Genomic DNA, 25,196 nt, shown 5'->3' with positions numbered 1-25,196 from the left:
TGTCATCACCCATTTTGGAAGCTAATGCTAAAAACATGGCTGCACTGGAGATGTAAAATTTCAGGTCTTTCCTTTGGAAATAGCTTTAACTCTTAAGCTAAAAGTTAAAAACCAATCAAACAGTGCACCACAACAAAGAGTAGCCCCTGCTCGCCACAACTAGAGAAAGCCCGCGTGCAGCAACGAAGACCCAACACAGCCAAAAATAATGAATAAATAAAAATAAATAAATTTATTTAAAAAAACAAACAAACGAGCAAAACCACTAACAGCATTGTAAAAGGGAGATGGGGAAAAGAGATGAGTGTGACTCCAAGGAAATAATAATTGTATTAATATTTATTTTCTTTAAAAAAGGCCATTTCTTCCCTCTTTTACCATGCTTTAATTGCAATAATAAACATTATGCAGAATTGGGAGATTGGGATTGACATATATACACTAATATGTATAAAATAGATAACTAATAAGAACCTGCTGTATAAAAAAACAAATAAAATAAAATTCAAAAATTCAAAAAAAAAAAAAACATTATGCAGCCCTTCTCTAACCAAGTATTTAAAAGTATGCTACAACAGGAAGGTATAGGGTATGGTTTTGAGGAAGAAGATTGGGGAGGGGTGGGGACTAAAGAGAAGCAGCTACTCTGGAAATATTCTTAAACAAAACTAAAACTGCAACATGAACTTGAACTTTCGTTGTTTCATTTTAAAAGTAAGCATCGTATTGCTTCATATTTTCATTTTTATGTTTAAAATACTATTTATATGGACATTTTAACAATATTAAGTCTTCCAGTCTATGAACATGGGATCATACTACCCAAAGTGATCTATAGAGTTAATGCTATCCCCATCAAAATCCCAATGGCATTCTTTACAGAAATAGAAAACAATTCAAAATTCAAAAGACCCCAAATGGCCAGAGTAATCTTGAGAAAGAAGAACAAAGTTAGAGGCATTATACTTCCTGTTCTCAAAATATATTATAAAGTTATAGTAATTAAAACAGTATGCTACTGGCATATAGACATATAGACCAATGGAACAGAACAGACAGCCCAGAAATAAACCCACACATATACAGTCAAACTGATCTTCAACAAGAGTGTAAAGAATATGCAATGGGAAAGGGTAGTCTCTTCAACAAGTGGTGTTGAAAACTGGATATCCACATGCAAAAGAATGAAATTGGACCTTTACCTTACACCATACACAAAAATCAACTCAAAATTGATGAAAGACTTAAAAGTAATACCTAAAACTGTAAATCTCCTAGAAGAAAACACAGGAGAAAAGCTTCTTGATATTTATCTTGGTAATGGTTTCCTGACTATGACATCAAAAGCACAGGCAACAAAAGCAAAAATAGGAAAGTGGGATTACATCAAACAAAAAATCTTCCATATAGCAAAAGAAACCGTCAACAGAATAGAAAGGCAACCCATGGAATGGAACAAAATGAAACCATGTGTAATCATTAGTTAAATCCATTACACCTGTAACCTGCCTTCACTCATCAAGGTCATTTTAATTGTTGCTATGAAAAACTTGCATGTCCTTCAAGCGGCTTGTAGCCTAAACAGTAAGGTGTTTGCCCAAGGTGTTTTCCAGGAACTTGGAGTCAGCCATGTCTAGTTCGAGCTGAGCCAGTTGAGACTGGATAGGACCACCAACCCTCCAACTGGGCATGTGTGAGTGTCTGCTTTGTGACCTTTTGATGTCAGAGAGCTGAAAAGTCCACCCTCAGATCATGCAAAGCACCTCCATTTTTAAACCTGTGTCCCATGAAGAGGTCCATAGCTTAGTTACACCTGCTCAGAATGACAATTACCTCACCTTTCCCAATTACCTCTCCCCAAGCTCCCCACACTCCCCATGCCTCAGATCACCCTGCTTCTTTATCGCATAAATACCCAAGCCCCTTGCCTTCAGAGAGGCAGATCTAAGACTTGTTCTCCCACCTCCTCACTTGGCTGCCTTGTGAATAAACCCCTTCTTTGCTGCAAACCCAGTGTCTCAGGGTTTTGACTAGCTGTGCATTGGGCAAAATGAACCTGATTTGGTAACAAAAATATTTGCAAACCATATATCTGATAAGGGATGAATATCCAAAACATATAAGGAATTCGTACAAATTAATAACAAAATGAAACAAATGACCTGATTAAAAATGGACAAAAGACTTGAATAGACATTTCTTCAAAGAAGGCATATAAATGGCCAATAGGTATATGAAAAGGTGCCCAACATCACTAATCATCAAAGAAATGCAAATCAAAGAAAGCCACAATAAGATATCACCTTATGCCTGTTAAGATGGCCATTAAGAAAAAAAATAGGTAGCAAGTGTTGGTGTGAGGATGTGGTAAAATTGGAACCCTTAATCACTGTTTGTGGGGATGCAAAATGGCACAGCAGCTATGGAAAACAGTAGGGAGGTTTCTCAAAAATTAAAAATAGAACTACCATATGAGCCAATAATCCCACTTTCAGGTATATAGCCAAAAGCATTGAAATCGGGATCTCAGAGACACAGTAGACCCCCTTATCCATGGTTTTGATTCTGTGGTTTGTTACACGTGGTCAACCTCAGTTTGAAAGTATTAAATGGAAAATTCCAGAAATAAACAATTTATAAGTTTTAACTCTCGGGTAATTCTAAGCAGTGTGATGAAACCTTTCACCGACCTGCTCTGTCCAGCCCAGGACGTGAGTCATCCCTTTGTCCAGCGGATTCCACCCTTAGTCACTCAGTAGCCGTCTCAGTTATCAGGTTGACTGTCTTGGTATTGCAGTGCTTGTGTTCAAGTAACTCTTATTTTACTTACTAATGGCCCCAAAGCACACAACTAGTGATGCTGGCAATTCAAATACGCCAAAGAAAAGCTGTAAAGTGCTTCCTTTAAGTGAAAAGGCGAAAGTTCTTGCTTTAATAAGGAAAGAAAAAAAAAAAAACAAACTGTATGCTGAGGTTGCTAAGATCTATGGTAAGAACAAAACTTCTATCTGTGAAATTGTGAAGAAGGGAAAATAAATTTGTTAGCTTTGCTGTTGAACCTCAAACTGCAAAAGTTAGGCCACAGTGCATGATAAGTGCTTAATTAAGATGGAAAAGGCATTGCATTTGTACAATAAGATATTCTGAGAGAGATAACATTCACATAGCTTTTATCATAGTATATTGTCATAATTGTTCTATTTTACTGTTGTTGTTAATATCTTACTGTGCCTAAATTATAAATTAAAACTTATCATAGGCATGTATGCATAGAAAAAAATATATGGTATATACAGGGTTCGATGTTATCCAAGGTTTCAGGCATCCACTGGGAGTCTTGGAATGTATCTCCCACAGATAAGGGGGGACTACTGTATCTGCAATCCTATCCATGTGCATCACAGCATTATTCACGACAGCTAAGACAGGGAAACAAATTAAATGTCTACTGACAGACGATAGGATAAAAAAATGTACTATATACATACAATGGAAGGTTATTTGGTCTTAAGAAGGTAATCCTTCCATATGTCACATGGGTGAACCTGGAAGATATCATGCTAAGTGAAATACGCCAGTCACAGAAGAATATACACTGCATGATACCACTTATATGGTGGTTGCCAGGGGCAGGGGGAGGGGGAAATGGGGAGTTTTTCAACAGGCATAAAGTTTCATTTATGGGACATGAATAAGTTCTAGAGATCTGCTGTATAACATAGTGCCTATAGCTAACAATTCAGTATTGTACACTTAACATTTTGTTAAACGGATGGATCTCACATTAAATGTTCTTACCACACAAACAAAAGCAAACAAACAACCCCAAAGGGGCAGAAGGAAACTTTTGGAGATGATGGATATGTTTATTACCTTGATGATGGTTTCATGGGTATCTGCACGTCTCCAGACTCATCAATTGTATTCATTTAATATGTCCAGTTTTTAACTATCAATTATGCCTCAATAAAATTGTCTGAAAAATACTATGTGTATTGTTTTAATTAGACAGATGTAAGATGCTGGATAAGCCTAAAGTTTGGTTATTTATTTTTTTGGTACTTACTTTAAACTATTGCTTACATTAAATTGAATGAAATCAATAAAAGGAAAAAGTCCCAAGCTTTTTATGCAACAGGGTTTCCAGTACAGGCTCAGGCCAATTATTCCTCTGACATCTGCAACTGGCATTTTAAATGATCAGAAAAAAATAGCTGCTAGTGATGGTTTTTCAAAGCCAGCTTGGCTACACACCATGTCATGATCTCTCTAGAAAAGTGTATCAGGAGGAATTAGATTAATTTTTAAAGGCTCTTTACCCTTGGGTTTACTGTAAGAATCCATCACTTTAACACCTCATGTTTATTAAGTAACTCCATGTTTTATATATGATGTTTATAAAATTTGGTTGTGTGAGGGGTTTATATTCGACTCTCTCCATGGCTGCATGAGACAATCAGGGTTGGAAGATGTTAACAAATTAATAAATAGAGCCCCGATCTTAATAGTAAGACAGATTTGATTCTATGTTATGTATAATTTTGTCCAAATATAAAAAAAGAAAGGCATTTAATTCTACAAGCTGTAATCACAGAGAATTTTTACATAAACATGAGATAAATCTTCAGAGAGTAACATTACAGCTCAATATCACATCTTACAAAAAAAAGCCTTTCTTGATTCTTTAAGTTTAACTTAAAAGCCCCACTCTTCATGAACCCATGAATATTAAAATGCATATCACTGCTGCCCTTGGTGTCTATCTTATATCATAGCAATGTCCATTTCTATCCCTCATAACCCTCAAGCAACCCTACAAGAGTTATAAAGCACGTTATTACTATACCCATTTTATGGAAAAGGAAACTGAGTCTCAGAACATATCAATACTTGGTGAGGGAACAAAGAGTGAACTGTAGAGGTGGGATTTGACTTGAAGCCTTGTGATCTAAGTCCAGGGCTTACACCCCTGATAGTATCCTCACCAACTGAGCTGTGCTCCACAGCTCCAAGTACAGTCACTCGCACTGAGTAGGCACCAGAAGATGTTATTGAATGGAGCAGGAGAACAGATGGCCAGCACAACAGAACGGTGGCTACTTTTTCCAATGCTGGGGGTATAACAACCGGCAAAGCAAGACCTAAGAACGATCCATCAAGATACACAAGTGCATCCTCGGAAGTACACAGCATCATCGTTTTTGACATTCACCTTCTAAATGGTTCAAGTTCTATGGCCTCAGCAATTAGCTGCTTCCCGTCATTGAGCAAAGGACCAGAAACAAGGCAGCGGGACATGGCTCCTTCCTCTCTCCGTGCTCCACAGACAGCTCTTTGCTCAGGGCGGGGAGGGGGGGGGGATCAATAACGCTGACGGTGGGGAGGGCGCAAGAGAGGCTTGTAAAAACAGAAAGATATGTTCTGGCTTGAAATGGGCTTTTGGGGGATAACTGACTTTAAAAGGTCCCACAAATAAAAGCAGTCATAAATTGCACATTAACAGTTAGGCATCAAAATTGTTTCCCACTTAATCTCAATTATAAGGACTAAGAGCCATGTTATCCCTGATAATTTACCTGCAAGGTCCAGTTTATTCAAAGATGACACACTGTATCAAATCTTCCAATGTTTCCATGCTTAATATCTAATGGCCATATTTTCTGTCCATTAGGAAGTATGTCTCTCTTTAATTGTTACATAAAGTTATTTAATTATGAATTGCTCACAATTAAAAATCTGATGTTTACGTAGTTGGCACACTAGTGATGAGATTAAAAATTTAAGAAGAAAGAAAACCTCCTTGCATTGTGGACAGCAAGTCTTGCATGGCCAAATGATTTCATAAGGCAAGGTTTTCCATTTCATTGACAGGAAGTAGGGGACACCTCAGCAACCTCCAGACTTGAAATGCTCTGAGGTGTATAAGATAATATAAATTGCCTTCTTTGTTGCTATCTAATTTTAGTTTGCCAAATGATGTCATTTGTTACTTTTCAAGAAATTATTTCCCAAGAAAGAGATTTCCTAATTTTGTTTTATGTAATTAAAAAAAAAGAAAAAAGGAAGAAAGAAAACTCATGACATACTGGAGAGTGAAATGCAATTGTTCTTACTAACAAGGATTATATCCTTGCAGAAGACGTCGGGAAAAAAATGCATGTGTATTCTATACATACTAATTCAAAGTGTCAGTATATAATGCACGTTATAGTTGTTAAACATATATATGTACATAGTGGAAAATGTGATGATTTCTTTGTTGTTCAGAGACAAAGAGATCAAAGCAGGGCTATTATGCATGCATGCATCCATCCATCCATCCATCCATCCATCCATCCATCCATCCAATAGTATCTGAATGAGCACGTACTAAGTGCTGAGGGAGCGCTAACGGATATGACCTGGTGAAGCTAGAACCTCAGTAATATTAACAAACCCACTTCCTCTTTCAGCTAGGTAATTTTAAACAGTTCAAAACAGCTGATAGATTGAAAAGTTTTGTTTATTTTCTTAATAGAAAAGGAGTGTGAGATTCTGCCTTCCTCAAGGCTCCTCGAAGGCTTGGGAGTTAAAATTTGTTGTTTACGTTGTAAAATAAAAACAACAGTACCATTTGCATTGTTTCCACTGGGGGATTAAAACACAGTGGCCTTTAGCTATAGGGTTCGGTAACAACGTTGCTTTGCCTTTCAACCATTTATAATACTGAGCATTACTACTTTGGTTTTAGGGGCTGTAAGACCAGGAAGACAATATAAAGAGTTAGTACATTAAAGCAAATTTCTAATTCTGCCTAACTAGCATGCATTTACTTCATTAACTAGCAGTTACATTTCCCATGCCTTCAATTAACGCTGGTTTCATTTTAAATGCTATCAGTTAAGACAAGATGTGATAAGAAAACATCATTGCCAGGCAAGCTTTCTTCAAACACAGCTGATTTATCTCTTTGGCAATTCATTAAAATGCAAAACATATTGAAATTGATTTTCAGCACTTTCAGGCAGGAATGTTTCTAATAATGTTAATTTGCAAATTTCCTCTTCTTTTTTTCTAAAGTCTCTGTGCTGCAGACGCCATGTTCAGCCGGAGGCTATTTGTATTGTGCAGACAGAAAATGAACAGGGAACATTTATTTCTCATCTCTTTCTGAGCAACCTGAGGCGCATGAAGATATTTGTGCTATAACAGGCAGAGTCAATCCCTTTCCCTCCCTTTACTTGCTATATATCAACCAGCAAACTCCCAGCTAGTCCTGCTGCAGCAATTAACCTGCCAGAGCGCTCTCCTGTCAGGCGCAGTGATAATAAACTACCCCCCCTTCCCCCCCAAGAGAGACAGAGCTATAGACTCTGGCTCTGCAACTTCCAAAGAGGCTGAATTATTCAGAATCAGCATGATTAAGAAGATGACATGGTATTACTTAAAAAGACATACTTTTATTTTTTTCCCCTGGCTGAGGTTTAAACCCATTAAGGTGGAGGCAACTGATCTTTCCCCCTTTGCTGCACAGTTCCTAGAACAGGAATTCTTGAAAGACTATTTCCAGTACCTTGTCAATTTCCAAGTCTATGAATAAAAGTGTAAATACCAGGAGGGAAGTGTCAGAGTCAAAATGTACAGCTCATATAAACCTAGGAACTGGCTAAAAATAATATTTTCACCCCAAAGAGACAAAGGGAGCAGGTTCATTTTGAGTAATTGGTCGTGTTTCAATTGTTATTCTTAAAAGCAAAGAAAAAAAGCCCCATGTTTGCATTTCGGGGGTCAGTTTCAAGTGGACCAAATTGTGATGAATTATAAATTAGAAATCCGGATACACAATCTGTCAGATAACAAGTTGTTAGACTCTGGAAATAGCATATTCTTAACAGTAAACCTTGTCTTTATAAGGATGGCAGTATTATAAATGTCATAATGGATTGCAAATGAACCAGCTGTTTATATTCTACTCTAGTACATGAATGAGAGAAGAACAAGCCAGGAAATAAAAGAAGATTGAGGAAAATTTACTAGTACCAAGTCACGGATAAAAAAGCCCAAGGAACTCAATTTTTACGCATTCCCATCCAATTTACCCTTGCTGGTGACTTTTGGGGTGGGGGGGGGAGTATAGCTTTTGAAACCAATTGTATTATTCCACTTTAAGATGCCTTCTAGTATATTCAATAGACCCATCACAGTTACGCGTTCCTTTTTCAGTCTCAAGTTGCGCTCACCATGCGAGATTGGTTATCGTCAGAGGACTTTCAGAGAAGGATTTGAATGCAATTTCAAAGGCCAGACAGAGCAGCTTTCAAAACACTGCAAGCTTAGGAAAGCAGGGTTAGTAGTCCCAAAGGGGTGAGCTGCTGGCTTTCTGTTTCTCATTTCACTCATTTCACTTCAAGCTAAAGCCCCTTTTGATCCCAACCAGGTGAAATCAAGGCAGCATGGCACTCTTAAGTGAACGAGCCCACCTACCCAAAGCTCTGCAAATGGCCATTATCTGTAAGGGTTATTGCCAGTATCATCCGTGTTAGTCCGTGCAGACCGGCTATTCCCTTTGAGAACAGAAACACCTTGCTCTTCTATGTACGATTAAATCTAGGTTCACCCAGGAGATTTCAACAAATGGCCAGGCCACTCATAGGATGCTTGTTAGCAGATGGCCATTTTCTGCACGTCGGGTTATGAATTATATCTGTTTGTTATGCAAAGATCTTATTTCAAGTTTCATGTCCTCTTTTCTCAACCAGAACTAAAATCCAGCAAAGGGATGCAGAGAAGGGGTACAACTCAACTTTACAAATTAACAGCGCTGCTTTATGGGGCATTACAGCTACTCTATTTAAAAATCCAATCCAGAAGATAACATTACCACTTGTTATGTTTGCATTTTTGCATAAGGCACCTCACCCTTGGCTTGCAGGTCTCTTATCTCTATAATATTCATGGGGTGCTGGCTTTTAATTAAACTACCCACAACTCGATGTAACTCCAAGTATGGATTTTACTGCTGCAGGAACTAGTAGTCAAGAAAAATTCTGTATTTTAAATTTATTTTTAAAGCCTGGATAGTTTTATTGCCAGTGACGTCCTGAACAGTACTGTCCTACAAAGATGACTAAATTTTGTGTTTCAAGACACATGCTGATCATATCAGGGCACCCAAAAGTTCATGAGACTCTTGACTTTCATAGATGTAACAGTCAGAGATTTGACTTTGTCAGAAACCCTTGGAGGTCTGTGATATGTAATCATTTGTCATTTTCCTAAAGCATAATTTTATTCACATGCGTGGTGGATCTGGAATGCAGAGGCGAGTCACGAAGTTACTGATTGCACCAAACGGACCATCTGTCTTCTTCAAATAAAATACACCTTAACTTCCCTAATGTTTTCTCAGTCCCTTTTTCTGGTTCTCTTTTTTATTCCCACCCTGTAAATGTTGAAGTCCAAGGCTGTTAACTTCTCATTCTTCACATTCTGCCTAGGTCACCTCATTCCATCCCAAGACTTCAAGTTCTATGAGTATGTTGATAATTCCCAAATCAAAATCGTCTACCTAGATCTCACTCCTGAAATTCAGAAGCACATATAGAGCTGTTTCCTAGGACACTGGGTATCCCACTGGCACTTAAATTCAACATATTTAAAATGGAATCTATAATAATGCCAATTATATTTAATACGGATTTAATGTTTACCCTCATAATCTTTACAAAAACCCTATCAGGTAGGAGACTATCATATTTCCAGTTTTACAGGTGAGGAAACTGGGGCTTGAAGAGGTTGATTGTCAATGTCATGTGGTTATAAGGAACTATGAACTGGACCTAAGCCCCTCTGATCAGAGTCTGTTTTTAATCACTGCCCCACACTGCCCAGCCTGGGTTTTCTCTTTCTCTTACGTGATTCATCCTAGTAGTCCTTTCCTGTTTCAGTTGTACAATCACTTCTTCAGAGATGCCTTTTCTGATCCTACAGAGCAACTTGGGTTTCCAGAACTAGGGCTCTACAAATGTAAAACACCTTTTTTTTTTCCTTTTAGAAAGCCTGTAATTATGTATTTGATTTTTAATCTTTTCAATAGCCTGAGAAATACGTAGGGCAGATACGTTTGAGAAAACAAAGGGAGATAAATGGGCGAGAGAGAGAATAGTCTAGAAAGAGAGAACAGCACGTGTGAAGGCGCCGGTGGGGAAAACAACAAAATGAAAGTATTCTCAAGTAACAGAATGAATTTCTGTTTTAATTAGAGCACAAACAAGGAAAGTGAGGAAGGGCAAGAGGTGAGACTTGAAAGGTAGACAGGTGTTAGATTACAGTGGATTTTATAGGTCCTCGTAAAGACTTAAAAATGTATACTAAGGACAAAACAAGAATGTTTTAAAAAATGGGGTATGAAAACTCAGTTCATTTATTTACTTAATTCTCAGTCACTGATGGGCAAAGCTGACCTTGGAGACTGAAGGTCCAAAACTTGTCCAATGCATGGGGGATACCAATAAGGAAGGAAGAAAACTGGCAAACTGTGATCTCTTTACTTATACATTAAAAGGCCAAGTACTCCAGGGCACCCTGTATAAATAGGATATTTAGAGAATAAGACTTGTTTTAAATATAAATAAATAAATAAATAAATAAATAAATAAATAAATAAATAAATAAAAGATTACGTATATTTAATTAATAGACGTTATTTTTTAGAGCAATTTTAAATTCATAGAACAATAGTACAGGAAGTTCCCGTATATTCCCTGCTCGCACCCACACAAAGCCTCCCTTACCATCAATATCAGTCACCCTTACCATCAATATCAGTCACGGGAGTGGTACATTGTTACAACTGATGAATCTACACTGACACATCATTATCACCCACACCCCAGAGTTTACCTTATAGTATCACACAGGGGAGATTCACTACCCCAAAAATCCTCTGTGCTCCACCTATTCATCCTTCCCTCTCCTCTAACTTCTAGTAACCTTTTTACTGTCTCCTTAGTTTTGCCTTTCACAGAAATGTCAGATAGTTGAAATCACACAATAAGCAACCTTTTCAGATTGGCTTCTTTCATTTAGTAATATTCATTTAAGTTTCCTCCACGTCTTTTCCTGGCTTGATAACTCATTCCTTTTTAGTGGCAAATAATGTTCCATTGTCTGGATGCACAACAGTTAATTTCTTTTTTTTTTTTTGAGTTTAATAATTTTATTATCAATATTTTCATTAATGTTTCTCTTTGTGAAGAACAATGTGTCTTTTTTTTAATTTTTATTTTATTTTTTTATACAGCAGGTTCTTATTAGTTATTCATTTTATACATATTAGTGTACACATGTCAATCCCAACCTCCCAATTCATCCCACCACCACTCACCCCCCCTCCCCCCCTTGGTGTCCATACATTTGTTCTCTACATCTGTGTCTCTATTTCTGCCTTGCAAACCGGTTCATCTGTACCATTTTTCTAGATTCCACATATGAGTTAATATATGATATTTGTTTTTCTCTTTCTGACTTACTTCACTTTGTATGACAGTCTCTAGGTCCATCCATGTCTCTACAAATGACCCAATTTTGTTCCTTTTTATGGCTGAGTAATATTCCATTGTATATATGTACCACATCTTCTTTATCCATTCGTCTGCTGATGGGCATTTAGGTTGCTTCCATGACCTGGCTATTGTAAATGGTGCTGCAATGAACATTGGGGTGCGTGTGTCTTTTTTTTGTCAAAAATATTTTTTAATTAATTAATTAATTAATTTTATTTTTGGCTGCGCTGGGTCTTCATTGCTGTGCGTGGGCTTTCTCTAGTTGTGGTGAGTGGGGGCTACTCTTCGTCGCAGTGTGTGGGTTTCTCATTGCAGTGGCTTCTCTTGTTGCAGAGCACAGGCTCTAGGCACATGGGCTTCAGTAGTTGTGGCACGTGGGCTCAGTAGTTGTGTCTCACAGTCTCTAGAGCGCAGACTCAGTAGTTGTGGTGCATGGGCTTAGTTGCTCCGTGGCAGGTGGGATCTTCCTGGACCAGGGCTTGAACCCGTGGCCCCTGAGTTGGCAGGCAGATTCTTAACCACTGCACCATCAGGGAAGCCCGCATGTGTCTTTTTGAATTACGGTTTTCTCTGGGTATATGCCCAGTAGTGGGATTGCTGGGTCATATGGTAATAATATTTTTAGTTTTGTAAGGAACCTCCATACTGTTCTCCATAGTGGCTGTATCAATTTACATTCCCACCAACAGTGCAAGAGGGTTCCCTTTTCTCCACACCCTCTCCAGCATTTGTTGTTTGTAGATTTTCTGATGATGCCCATTCTAACTGGTGTGAGTTGATACCTCATTGTAGTTTTGATTTGCATTTCTCTAATAATTAGTGATGTTGAGCAGCTTTTCACATGCCTCTTGGCCATCTGTATGTCTTCTTTGGAGAAAGTGTGTTTAGGTCTTCTGCCCATTTTTTGATTAGGTTGTTTGTTTTTTTAATATTGTGCTGCATGAGCTGTTTATATATTTTGGAGATTAATCCTTTGTTGATTCATTTGCAAATATTTTCTCCCATTCTGAGGGTTGTCTTTTCATCTTGTTTATAGTTTCCTTTGCTGTGCAAAAGCTTTTAAGTTTCATTAGGTCCCATTTGTTTATTTTTGTTTTTATTTCCATTACTCCACCACAGTCTATTTATCCATTCACCTACTAAAGGACATTTTGGTTACTTCCAAGTTTTGGCAATTCTGAACAAAGCTGTTATAAACATACATGTGCAGGTTTCTGTGTACACATAAGTTTTCAACTCATTTGGGAGAATACCAAGAAGCATAATTACTGGATAGTATGTAAGAGTATGTTTAGTTTTATAAGAAACTACCATCTCCCAAAGTTCTATTTTGCACTCCCACCTGCAAAGAAAGAGCATTCCTGTTGCTCCACATCCTCGCCAACATTTGGTGTTGTCAGTGTTCTGAATTTTGGCCACTGTAATGGGTGTGTAGTGGTATCTCATTATTGTTTTAATTCAGAAGTCCCTAAAGACATGTAGTGTTGAGCATCTTTTCATCTGCTTCCTGGCCATCTGTATACATTCTTTGGTGAGGCATCTAAGTCTTGCTCATTTTTTAGATTGGGTTGTTGGTCTCCTTACTGTTGAGTTTTAAGAGTTCTTTTTATATTTTAGATAACAGTACTTTATTAGATATGTCATTTGCAAATATTTTCCCCATCTGTGTCTTATCTTCCTATTCTCTTTATATTTTTATTATATTTTATGTTTTATTTTTAACTTTATAGTTATTAAAGTAAGTTCCTGAATTCCCACTATGTACTGAGCCTTCTTGGAACCTTTGAATGTGTAGAGCATTCAGAATCCAATGAATAACAATTGAAACAAGTCTTCTTTGAGAGTTGGCTGTGTGTAAGGCACAGTACCGTGGTAGGTGCTGTAATGATGCATGTATACTGTTTCACTTCTGTCCTCAAGTCATAATAATGGTAGGGAAGACAGCCCCACAAACCTCATTTCAGGCTTTTCATTAACACAGAACAACAACAAGTTTTTAAAAGCCATCCCCATTGTTTCTGTCTTCCTGGGCCTAAAGTCAGTGCTCATTTCTCTTTCCTTAAAGTTTCATCACCCTAAAGATACCCTTCCTGACTTCAGAGATTTCAGCATTCCTATGGAATTTTCAGGTAAGTAGTCTCCTATCTTTCTGACAAGTCACCCCTTCTCCCCTGAGCTCATCCTTTTATTTATTCCAGAGAGAATTTCCAACACCAGTCCTTGGAAACATGAACTCTGATCCCATAACCATGCAGGCCCAGTTCTAGAAGGGTTAAAGGAAAGATTACTACTACAGGCAGCAGTTTTCTGGGAAGATTTCAGAGAAAAGAAATTCAAGCTAAAACTTAAGAGATGAATAGGACTTGGCAAGAAGAGAAAAATAAGGTGTCAGAGAGATGAAAAGTTACCAGGAAGAGGAAAAAGGCTCAGGGACTGTATAGCAAACCCACCAAACTGGACCAAGCAGGAGATGCAAATAGGGGAAGGGTGTGGACAGGTCTGCAGAGTTAACCTAGATCTGTTGGGCTGGCCAAACAGTTCGTTTGGGTTTTTCCGAATGAACTGTTTGGCCCACCCAATACAACAATACTTTTCCTTTGCATGTTCTAGAGTGACTTGCACTTCTGATGGACTGTCATGTCATCATAAATAGCTAACATTTACTGAGTACCAGTCAGGTGCCAGGGACTTTTCTATAGAGTTATGTATAGAGCTGCAAAGGCCAGTCTCTGACAGGGAGTCTGATTCTAGGCTCTCTCTACCTCATAACCACTGCGCTCTGTATCAATTCCCTCAACAGAGCTTTACAACAACCCCTCCTCTCTTTTTAACAGTAGTAGTGACTGTTACGGGTATGCTGAATTCCACTCTTTTTCCCTTTTCTGAGATCTTGTTACAAAGTCAGTTATCAAAAGCGGTGCATTTGAGAGGGTCATACGATTAAACTATACATGTATAGCAGCGTTTTGCTGCTAATGTAACAAATTACCAAAAATTTAGTAGCATAGAAACAACTCAAATTTATGATCTTACTGTACTATAGGTCTGAAGTCCAACACAGGTTTCACTGGGCTAAAACTGAGGTGTCAGCAGGGCTGTGTTCCTTTCTGGAGGTTCCAGGGGAAAACTGACTTCCTTGCCTTATTCCAGCTACTAAAGGGTGTCCTCACTCCTTGGCTTGTGGCCCCGTGCTCCACCTTTAAAGCCAGTAATGGCAGGTTGGGTCCTTCTCACATGCATCGTGTTGAACTTGCATCTTTCATCACACATTTTTTTGACTCTCTCCTCTTCTACCTCAGTCTTCCACTTTTAAGGATCAATCTGATAACATTGGACCCACCCAGATAATCCAGGATAATCTCCCTATTTTACACTAGCAACTTTAATTGCCCTTTGTCAAGTAACCTAACATAGTCACAGGTTCTGGGGATTAGGATGCGGACATCTTTTTTGGGGGCTGGGGTGGGGTAGAAGAGTGCATTATTCTGCCTACCACAGTGTTCCATAAATATTAGTTATTTATTAGTATTTTAAGTGGAGTAAGAACATAAGGAAACATGAAGCCATTAGTTATGAAATGATTAATATTGAGTTAATAAAATCTTCTTAATATTTCATAACTGTCTTGCTCCAACTTAATTCAACAAGTTTTTGTTTGTTTGTTTGTTTAGCAGCTCAAGTGTATGAAGTATGTTTAAAGTAGTAACTTAGGATTCATAGAAACAAAATCTTTTCACACTCATAAGGGGCCTAGAATTTATACACTATTAATTAAATTACATAATAATAGTGATAATTATACCTGGGATAAATGCATAGGGAGAAACACAACTGACTGTTGGTAAACATGTAACTCAGCTAGAGAAGCAGAAGTATTTGAGCCCAATAGAGGGATACCTACTGGTGACAGGCGCATAGCATGCACTGAACATTCATCCCTGGGATTTGCAGAGGGAATGTGTTGTACATTCATCTGATAAACCAGTTAGGTTGAAATTTTTTAAGAAAGCTTCTACTCTCCCACAAAGGACAGAATGCAAGCTCTGTGGTCAGACCTGAGTCCTAATCCCTTTTCATTCATGCCTTACTAGTTGAGTGACCTTGAGCAAAATTATCAATAACTAATGTCTAAGAAGTTAGTCCTGTTCCTTCTGCTGTTAATGAGGGTTAAGATGCTACCAACTTTGAAGCATAGCAGTACGTACTAAAGTAGGTCTTGCAGGTAAAGGTCTTCATGGGGTAACTATTCTGTCAATTACAAACATTTGCATATTGTTTCCATTACTTCTCTGACTGGATGTGTTTACAAATTTCTCAATTTTTATGTACAACTGTTACCAAAATGGCCTCCAGACATATATATCAATTTCACTCCCAACTACAATGTATGATGATGCCCATATCCTTAACAAACTTGCCAAGACTCCTTATCATTTAAAGATTGCCAGTTGAGCTGAGTATCTGCAATTGTTCTTCTCTTTTGAGTTTTTGTGATGGTTGATTTTTGAATAGTTTTTGTGTGAAATTATATTGACCATTTGATTTCTCCTTGTGAATTGCTCGTTAATATCTTTACCCATTTTAATTGGAATTTTAGAGTTTTCTCACAGATTTGAAAGAATTCCAAATAATAAGACCTTTGTCTTCTATGTCCTTAATTTTTCTGATTCATGTTTTTCCTTGTATTTTACTTATGTGTCCCAAGGATATCCTTGAAAGACAATTCCCAAATTTTCTCTCTCCTCTGGGGGGAAAAAATCAATTTTAAAATACCATCTGCCTGCTATTTCCTGTGGCTAGTAAATTTCCTAATAATATTAGCAGGTATATTTCAGTATTCATCAAAGAATTCATCTGAATCTCTAATAATTACTTGACTTTTTAAGAAACCACAACTGTTTCCAGAAAACATATTTCTTCTTTACATTCTTCTCACTCCTTAGGTACCAAACCAACTTGCATTTGGGCTCCCTGACTTGTTTTCACCAATCAATTTCTATTCTTTTTTAATTGCATATTTCACTAGGCTTGCCTTTATTTAGCAACTGTTACCTTAAAGCTTATTATTACAGCAGCTCCATCTGTTTAATAATGTCAACATCCTTCCTGTCACCTCAGCACTTCTAATTCCCCTCCTCACAGCCCCCTCACTGAATGAAAGGCAATGTGCTTTTTGTTGGAAGCTTTGAATGAATAATTCATTTGGAAAAATCGTCCGTGTTCTGCATGTTTGGAAGACACAGCACTTCTCTTGTCAGTCACGATGGCTGGGGTAGGGCTAAGTGCTGTTCAAGGCATGCTCCGAGTGCACCACTGATGGCGGGCTGCTGAGATTGCCAACTGTGTTCATCCTGATCGTCTTTCTTTGTCTTTGGTGACAGGGAGAGTAAGACTCGAGGTCTTATTCAGTTGTTGCAGCTAGACTCTATTTCATTCGGTTCTCTCAAGCCTTCTTTTAAGTCACCCAAAGATTCCCATCATCATCCCCTCAAGCCGAGGCAAAATCCTGACCTAGAGTAACGTTCTCTTGGGGCATCTCAATGTTTAGAGGGGAGAGAGCATGGCCTTTCACCTCAGAGGCCCTTGGGTTTGCACTTGATATCAGCCATTGATGAACTTGTGAGCTGGGGTGAGTTACATAACCTTGATGAGCCTCAACTCCCTTATCTGGAAGTGATCCTTGCTACAACACAGATTGTGTGTGTGGATGTATGGATTCTACAAGGAAATAGTTTATGGGAGCACCGCAGCACTATGCCTGGAGGATGGCCGGTTTTTAGTTAATGGTCATGTCCTTTAAATTAATTCCTTCTTCCCCACTGTCTCCATTATCTCTTTTCCTTTCTCTACTCTGTTGAACATATACAGGCATATTTTGGAGATATTGTCGGTTTGGTTCCAGACCAAGGCAGCAAAGCAAATACTGCAATAAAGCAAGTCGCACAATTCTTTTGGTTTCCCAGTACATATAAAAGCTTTGTTTACACTATTATGCAGTCTATTAAGTGTGCAATAGTATTGTATCTTTAAAGAATGTGCACACCTTAATTAAAAAGCACTGCATTGCCAAAAAATGCTAGCCATCGTCTGAGCTTTCAGTGAGTCCTAACCCTTTTGCTGGTGGAGGGTCTTGCCTCAGCGCTGATGGCTGCTGACTGAGGAGGGTGGTGATTGCTGAAGGTGGGGTGGCTGTGGAAACTTCTTAAAATAAGACCACAGTGAAGTCCGCCACATTGATAGACTCTTCCTTTCACTTGAATGCTTAGAGGCCATTGTAGGATTACTAATTGGCATAATTTCAATATCGTTGTGTCTCAAGGAATAGGGAGGCCCAAGGAGAGGAAGAGAGACAGGGAATGGCCGGTCGGTGGAGCAGTCAGAACACACACAGCATTTATCTATCAAGTTCACCATCTTATATGGGCGTGGCTCACTGCCCCCCGCAAACCAATTACAATAGTGACATCAAAGATCACTCATCACTGATCACCATAACAAAGAAAATAATAATGAAAAGTTTGAAATACTGCAAGCATTATCCAAATGTGACACAGAGACAAAAAGTGAGCAAACGCTGTTGGAAGAATGGCGCCAACAGACTTGCTCTAGGCAAGGATGCCACAAACCTTCAATTTGTTAAAAAAAAAAAAAAAGAGGGCTTCCCTGGTGGTGCAGTGGTTGAGAATCCGCCTGCCAATGCAGGGGACACGGGTTTGAGCCCTGGTCTGGGAAGATCCCACATGCCGCGGAGCAACTGGGCCCGTGAGCCACAACTACTAAGCCTGCGCGTCTGGAGCCTGTGCTCCGCAACAAGAGAGGCCGCGATAGTGAGAGGTCCGCGCACCGCGATGAAGAGTGGCCCCCACTTGCCGCAACTAGAGAAAGCCCTCGCACAGAAACAAAGACCCAACACAGCCAAAAATAAATATAAATAAATTAATTAATTTTTAAAAAAAGGACAAGAAAAGACTCTTTAAAAAAAAAAAAAAGAAAGAAACCGCAATAAAGCAAAGCACAATAGCACAATACAAGGTCTGTTTGTATAAAGTACTGAATGAGCGTACCATTTTTCCTGCCTAACAACATTCAATGTTTCCCTATGTTCATGAGCTAAAGTCCACTCTCCCCAGCAAGATCTTAATTGGCTGCCCCTGCCGCATCTACCCAGTGTGCCCAGTGGACTGTCTACATCGAAATAGTCTTCATTTTTCTTGCATCATTTCATGCTTCTTCAGTCTCCAGGCCCAGCAGCTCCTGCTCCCTACCTGAGTTGTCCATTCTCTTATATGCAGCTGCAAACACTGTAGCCCTCCTTTAAGATACAGCAACATATAATACACCTCCTCTGAATTCTCCCCAGTCCTCCATCAGAGCCCTCGGTCCCACCTCCATGCTCCCACAGACCGTGGACACACATTTGCTTTCACACTTATCTCCTCGTAAGATAATTACCGGTTGCGTCTCTATCTCCGTGAGCTCTAAGGGCACGAATATACCTTAATGTCTTTTTGTTAGGCTTAGAGAAAATGCCTCAAGGAGTTTTTGGGAAACAAATGAATGAATGAATGAGCAAGCAAATGAATGAAGCATTGAATATTTTGAGAAACAATACCACAGACATTAAAAAAGCACTAAAATTGTAACAGGAACACCAGAGAATGCCGGCTGCGTACCTTTAATCAAACATCTGTAGAACCGTGTTTGGAAACATGCTGATAAATGATAAGAGCATCTTTCTCACTATTTGCACGCAAGTATTCCCTGTCCACGCTGCCCCCGATTGCTTTCTCCAACTCTTTCCCTCTTCTTCCCACCTTCTGAAGAAAGTAGACTTAAGAGGGATTCTTTGTAGATCCCTCCAGAGGCTAGTAACCTCAGCTGTGACATCTGGAATCCAGCCTGTTTTACGTGCTGTGTCTATAAAACATCCTCACAAATGTTAACTGGTAACTAACTAACCTAGGCTCTGTTAACCCTCTCCTTCCTGGCTTGGCAGGGGCTCTGTTCAGCAACTCATCTTGTCCTGGAACTTACATTCCTTTTCTCCCCTAGGGGGCATGTCTTGTCTTAACTGGTGATGACTGAAACTGCTAGGCAGCCAGCAACAGATCATAAAAGCCTTAAGGGATTTTTCTCCTGCAGTTTCTATGTGACATCCATTGATTTTTCAGGAAGTGCCCCAGTTCTTTTTCTGTCTTCCTCGGGAGGAAAATCTAGAGTCCTAGCACAGAATGTATGATCTGGTCAGTCCTTCCATTCCAACATTGACTATATTTATGGATTGGGAACATACCCAAGAGAGCCTATGCCCTCGCCAGAAGAACTCAAAACTAATGATGCTAACATTTGATTGGAGGGAAAATAACCTAGGAACCCATATAAGAAAAAGACTTATTTCTTTTAACTTACTCCTTAAAAGTTAAGTACATTTTCTTTTAACTTACTCCTTAAAACAAAAAGAAATTAGATTAAGACTAATGGGGAATGTTATTTGAGACACATGACTGGCCGTATCTTCCACTTATGGACACTATGCACATGAACTGTGTGGGCATGCATGTGCCTTTGATATTTGTCACTACAGAGCTGATGACAGAGAGGCCCGATATTCTAATGAAGGGGGTGAATACAGATGGTTTGACTTTTCTCCTGAGTTTTACCAATGATGACAGCAACAATGATAACTACCACTAACAGAGTATGCATGGCATCACACTTGGCATGCAACATCTCATTTAATCAGCGAAACAACCTATAAAATAAGGAAGTATTACCTCTATTTTACAGAAGAGAGCTGTGAGCCAAAGCAAAATGCTAAAGCTCTCAAGCAGTTGCCTGATATCACAGGGTTAGAGGAGGTAAAGGAGAGATTTGGTCTGCTTCCAAACTCCAACTTTCATCACCATACAATACCACTGTCACACGCCAGTTCAAGAATATTCTACTTCTGCAGCTTACTTTTCCCAAATTGTTTAAAATATAATGTTATCACAGTGTAGCTAATGAATGAGAACAATGATTCCTGGATTTGATAGTTCAGGAAAATCACTTTTTTTGTCAAAATAGATTTTATTTTAAAAAGGCGGAAACCTGGAACTCACCAGAGACCTACTGGCTGTCCAGAGGCAGGATTCTGGAATCTCTGTTAAAACACCTCCCCAGTCCGTTCTGATGCATCCTGCCTGGCTCTGCTTTGTTGGCACATGCCTGGAAACCACACCTTAGATTCTAAGTATTTGGTCAGGACCGCGTCCGTCACAAAAGGTCTGGCACATAGTAGCCACTTAACAAATTGCTGTTGAACTGAATTCCACAGTCTCTGAGTGATATTTGAGCCATCAGTCTCTATAGTGATATTTCCCACATTAGAATAATGATGAGCACAATTTTTCCTCCACTGTATTGGAAGGGGAAATCCACTCAGCCCCAAGATGCAGCTCAACATTTAGGGCTTGGGGGAGGCAGTCAGGCATGGGCAGTGAAGTCTCTCTCAGCAGAGTTTTGCATTAAGCAGAAAGGCTACAGTCAAGGTAGACATTTCCTTCCTAAGACAACATGGGCATCTATCATTAAGGTTTATAAATACTTGTGTATGTCATTACCGTTACTGGTTTCTCCTGGGTCCTGGGGAGAATCAAGCTGAATGCCTATAAAATACAACAAGCTCCTAAGAGAAAGATGTCCTCTAAAGATATACTATTACTATAAATTTCAACCACTTCCCCCAGCCTGAAAATGCTGTCCTGGTGAGAATGATCACTTAACAGTCATTGGCTCATTTCCTAAGCTAGTAGGAAACCGACCTAACTCCCAGGCATGGTGAAAGTGAAGGAATGGGGTCGCTGGGAGAAAGGGCAGGGAAAATAGCTAACAAAAGTGACAATAATCTATTTTTTAAATCAATATCAGTTATAAGTACAGCCTTACCAACAGCTGGTGTAAAAACAGCAAAAACACAGGCTCACAAAACTCCATTATCTATTCATAAATGGAATACCATCTTCTTAAAGAAATTTGTCTCACTTTCTGGTGCTGCAACGACCCAACCCCATTTGGAACGTGACAACATCAGGGAGACTGATACTCCTCTTTACTCCTCAAGAAGTATCAGTCATCTTGATGGCCATCAGATTGTCACAGTAGCTAGCTATTTGAACCAGAACAGTTCCCTTGGAGTTAATCTTTTAAACTGAAAGCCAAAATCCCCTTGCTCATCTTGTGTTTACGAGAATAAAGTCTCTGAACTGCTCATAATCTTGGAGAAGTGCCATCTTTTAGCCTGCAGATAAATATAGCTCTTCACCGATTCCTGCTTATTTTATACCCTGTTGGGAAGTGATGCCTAAGTAAATGACATTCTAGAGGGAAATGGATGCATATGTAGACAGATGAAGGGAGTGTAAATTGTACAGCCATTCTGAAATGTAATGGTACAACGTGATCAATCAAAAGACTTGGAAATGTTAATAACATATCCCTTTATGGTATACTTATATACATATTTATATGAGTATTATAAATAATAGAAAATATTTAAAATGCACAAACGTAATACAAATATGTACTATGTATGTGTAAATACCTGATGTATTTTTATACTATTCTACTGGTGACCTTGTCCTATTCTATGAATTCTATGCCGACAGCCCCCTGACCTCTTTTCTAACCCTTCATCCTGATAGAGACCTATCTTCTCAACATCTCTTGCATGACTGATAGACGTCTCAGCGCTAAACTACTGACGTTCCCTGCCAAACCTCTTCTTCTCACAAACTTCCCCAACTCTAATGGGATCGCCACTCAACCATTTGCTCAAGCCCAAAGTCTCTTCTCCTTTTCTCACAGCAACCAAGACATTCCATTGTCTCTACCTTCAAAATATATCAAGAATCCAGACTCACCCCTGCTCCTCACAACCACCATCACATGGAGGTCTGCAGAGAGAGCTCTGACTAGAGTTACATGTTAGGGAGTCACCAGCAAGTTGACAGATTTGAAAGACTTAAGGATGGATGAGATCACCTAGAGAGAGAGCAAGGAGAGAGAAAAGAATATAACCCAAGAAAAAGCTGCAAGGAACTTTAACATTGGGGGCTCAGACATAGAAGGTGGAAACTGAGAAGGTTAGAAGGAAAGCTCTTGCTTTGTTAGAGGTGAGACCACGTTAGGTTAACATTGGAGGCAAAGCTGGGTATGTGCTGGGTGGGGAGCGGCTGCTTAACCTTCCTCTAGGTTGTTACGGAAACTTCCAGTCATACAGATAGTGCTTGGGCCTGGGATTACTGTGAGAGAGGACTTGAGCCTTATCCACAGAAAGGGGTTCAGCCCCATCTATTACCCCAGAGTCAGCAGGGGCAGGCCATGTGTTTTTTTTTCTGTGGAACAAAAGGAAAAGAGTCAGGCCCTCACCAGTCTGGCTCCAGTCTCAGGAGGCTGAGGGGAAACCCCAGTCTCTGGCTGCCGTCTTCCCAGTCCTGTCACAGGGCAGCAGCCCCCCCTGACCATCACAGGACCCAAGTTCCTGTTAGATGGGCCAGGCTACCACCCACGAGGTTGCACTGGAAGGAAAGAAAATGGAGTTCTGGAGAGAAATTCAACGTGAGTGAGGTCACAGGGTGAGGCTGCCAAACTTGGAGCTGCCAGCCCCCAAGCCTCAATCCTGCAACACCCTGGATTCTCCAGGTGAGCGTCTGTCATTTTAATGATGAATAAAGGGAGGAAGAAGATCACAGAGGGAGACAAGGGGCTGTGAGCAGCTGAGCGCTGGCAGGCCTAGGAGCAAAACAGCAAAACAGATTGCCAGCCCCCAGAGCAGAGGGTACAGGCAGCAATAGAATAAAACTCTCTTTCTCCCCTTCTGTCCACATCAGAGATTCCCAGAGGGAATTCTTTAAGGAAAGAGTCCTGAGGAAAACTGGATTTCCTCTCATCAAAAGGGTAAAACACTCAGGCCCATTTAGACCTGAAATAGACATACATTTATAAGAAAGCCCTGGGATATATCTATCACATTTATTTTCTCAGTTGCCTTTAAAAAGTGTGAACCACTTTTATTATGAACAAAAAAAAAGACATTAAAAGGAAATGACCGTGTTTTTGACACTTATACTTTTTCTCTATATTTCTAAAAGATTTACTTACATTTACGTTACAAATCTCATGTAGGGTAGTTGGCAAATATCCTGTTTCATTGACTGAAAAATGGAGTTCTGGAGAGATTAATGAACCTTCTAAAGGTCAAAATTTTAAACACTAAATCCTGTGGGTAATTTTTCCTTAAGCACAAACGCCCTATCTCCACACATTAAGCCAGCCAAATTAAGATTTCTGCTTTTGTCCTGGATTCTAAATTGGTAAGGGCTGCACCAGCTGATTTTAGACTAATTATTCAGATATTAAAAATGGCATCTGGTGTTATTTTAGTTAAAATGCAGTTGACAGTGATTATTTGCCTTCTTCTGCCTTAAAGGCTTCTCTACACCTCGTGTTCAGTTACTTCTTTCTTGAGGACATCCATCAAATGGAATCTCTCTTTTCCTAAATTCCCTGAGTGGGAGCATTTTTTTGGTCAACAAATACTTTAGGGGTAGTAAAGTATTTAAACACTTTAAATGCAGATGTGGAAGATTACCAACATGTTACTGAACACGTCACTCGAGTAAAGATTGTACTGCTCTGTACAGGAAGTTTGCAAACTTCTGTACATTGTTCTGTGAAGAATCCAATGATGACTTTAATTTAAAATCTTGTAACACTTTACTTATATTAAAAATTATCTATCTTTAGTTGAATATTTTCTTTTGGAGAGATCGTATATTTTAAAATACTCTTTAGAGTCTATGAGCATATATTACATTAAAAAAGATACAATTTCTGAAATATCACAGCAGTTGCTGCTCTTCTTAAACAGTATAATAAATGCTTAGTTACATTATGTTTAAAAACAACATTCTTTCTACTATTCTCCCAACTGCCTCTTTATAACATGGGTAACATATTTTATAACAAATAAAATTTTTTAACAAAATCACAGATGTTAGTGCCATGGGGGGCTCATTTACATAAATACCATCTTTCTATTTTGCTTAAATCTCATGTTTGACATGAAAGTTATACTAGAAAATATAGTTAAAATATCAATGTTTTTGTTTTTAATTGACTTATCTAGTTTCCTTCCAAGTCCAATGCAGGGGGTAGGCTCAGACAGGAAGAAAAAAAAAAAAGAAAACTAATCATAAACATCAAATACTAAACTGTCAGTTGCTACACAGTTTTATAATGATAATACCAGAGAAGAGTATATATTTTTACAAATGTTTCTTTCTCTCTTAGCCTTTCTTTTTTTAAAGGTAAGCCCACCATTCTGTTTCATAGGAAGAATCAGAGAAACAAAATCATGCTATTAAGAGCTGAGAAGCAAGAAATGTTTTTTAGAAAACACTTAAATGAATAAGGTTTCCTATCGAGTTATGGTTTTGCCAGGTAAATGACTCCTTTGACCAATCCTCAAGTGTAAGCCTGAAACAAGCAAACAGTATTGTTCAAGTTTCTGGCTTAGGAGAAACGTACATATAATCTCATGTCTACTCTCATTCCATGTTGAGCACATGTACAAATGGTCTTCACTTAATTAGTGTTGGGGAGAAGCCAAGG

Source organism: Balaenoptera musculus, chromosome 6 (assembly GCF_009873245.2).
Source record: "Balaenoptera musculus isolate JJ_BM4_2016_0621 chromosome 6, mBalMus1.pri.v3, whole genome shotgun sequence".
In the NCBI taxonomy this organism is placed as follows: Eukaryota; Metazoa; Chordata; class Mammalia; order Artiodactyla; family Balaenopteridae; genus Balaenoptera; species Balaenoptera musculus.
The sequence above is the reverse complement of the archived record's forward strand: the minus strand, read 5'-3'. Positions refer to the sequence as shown.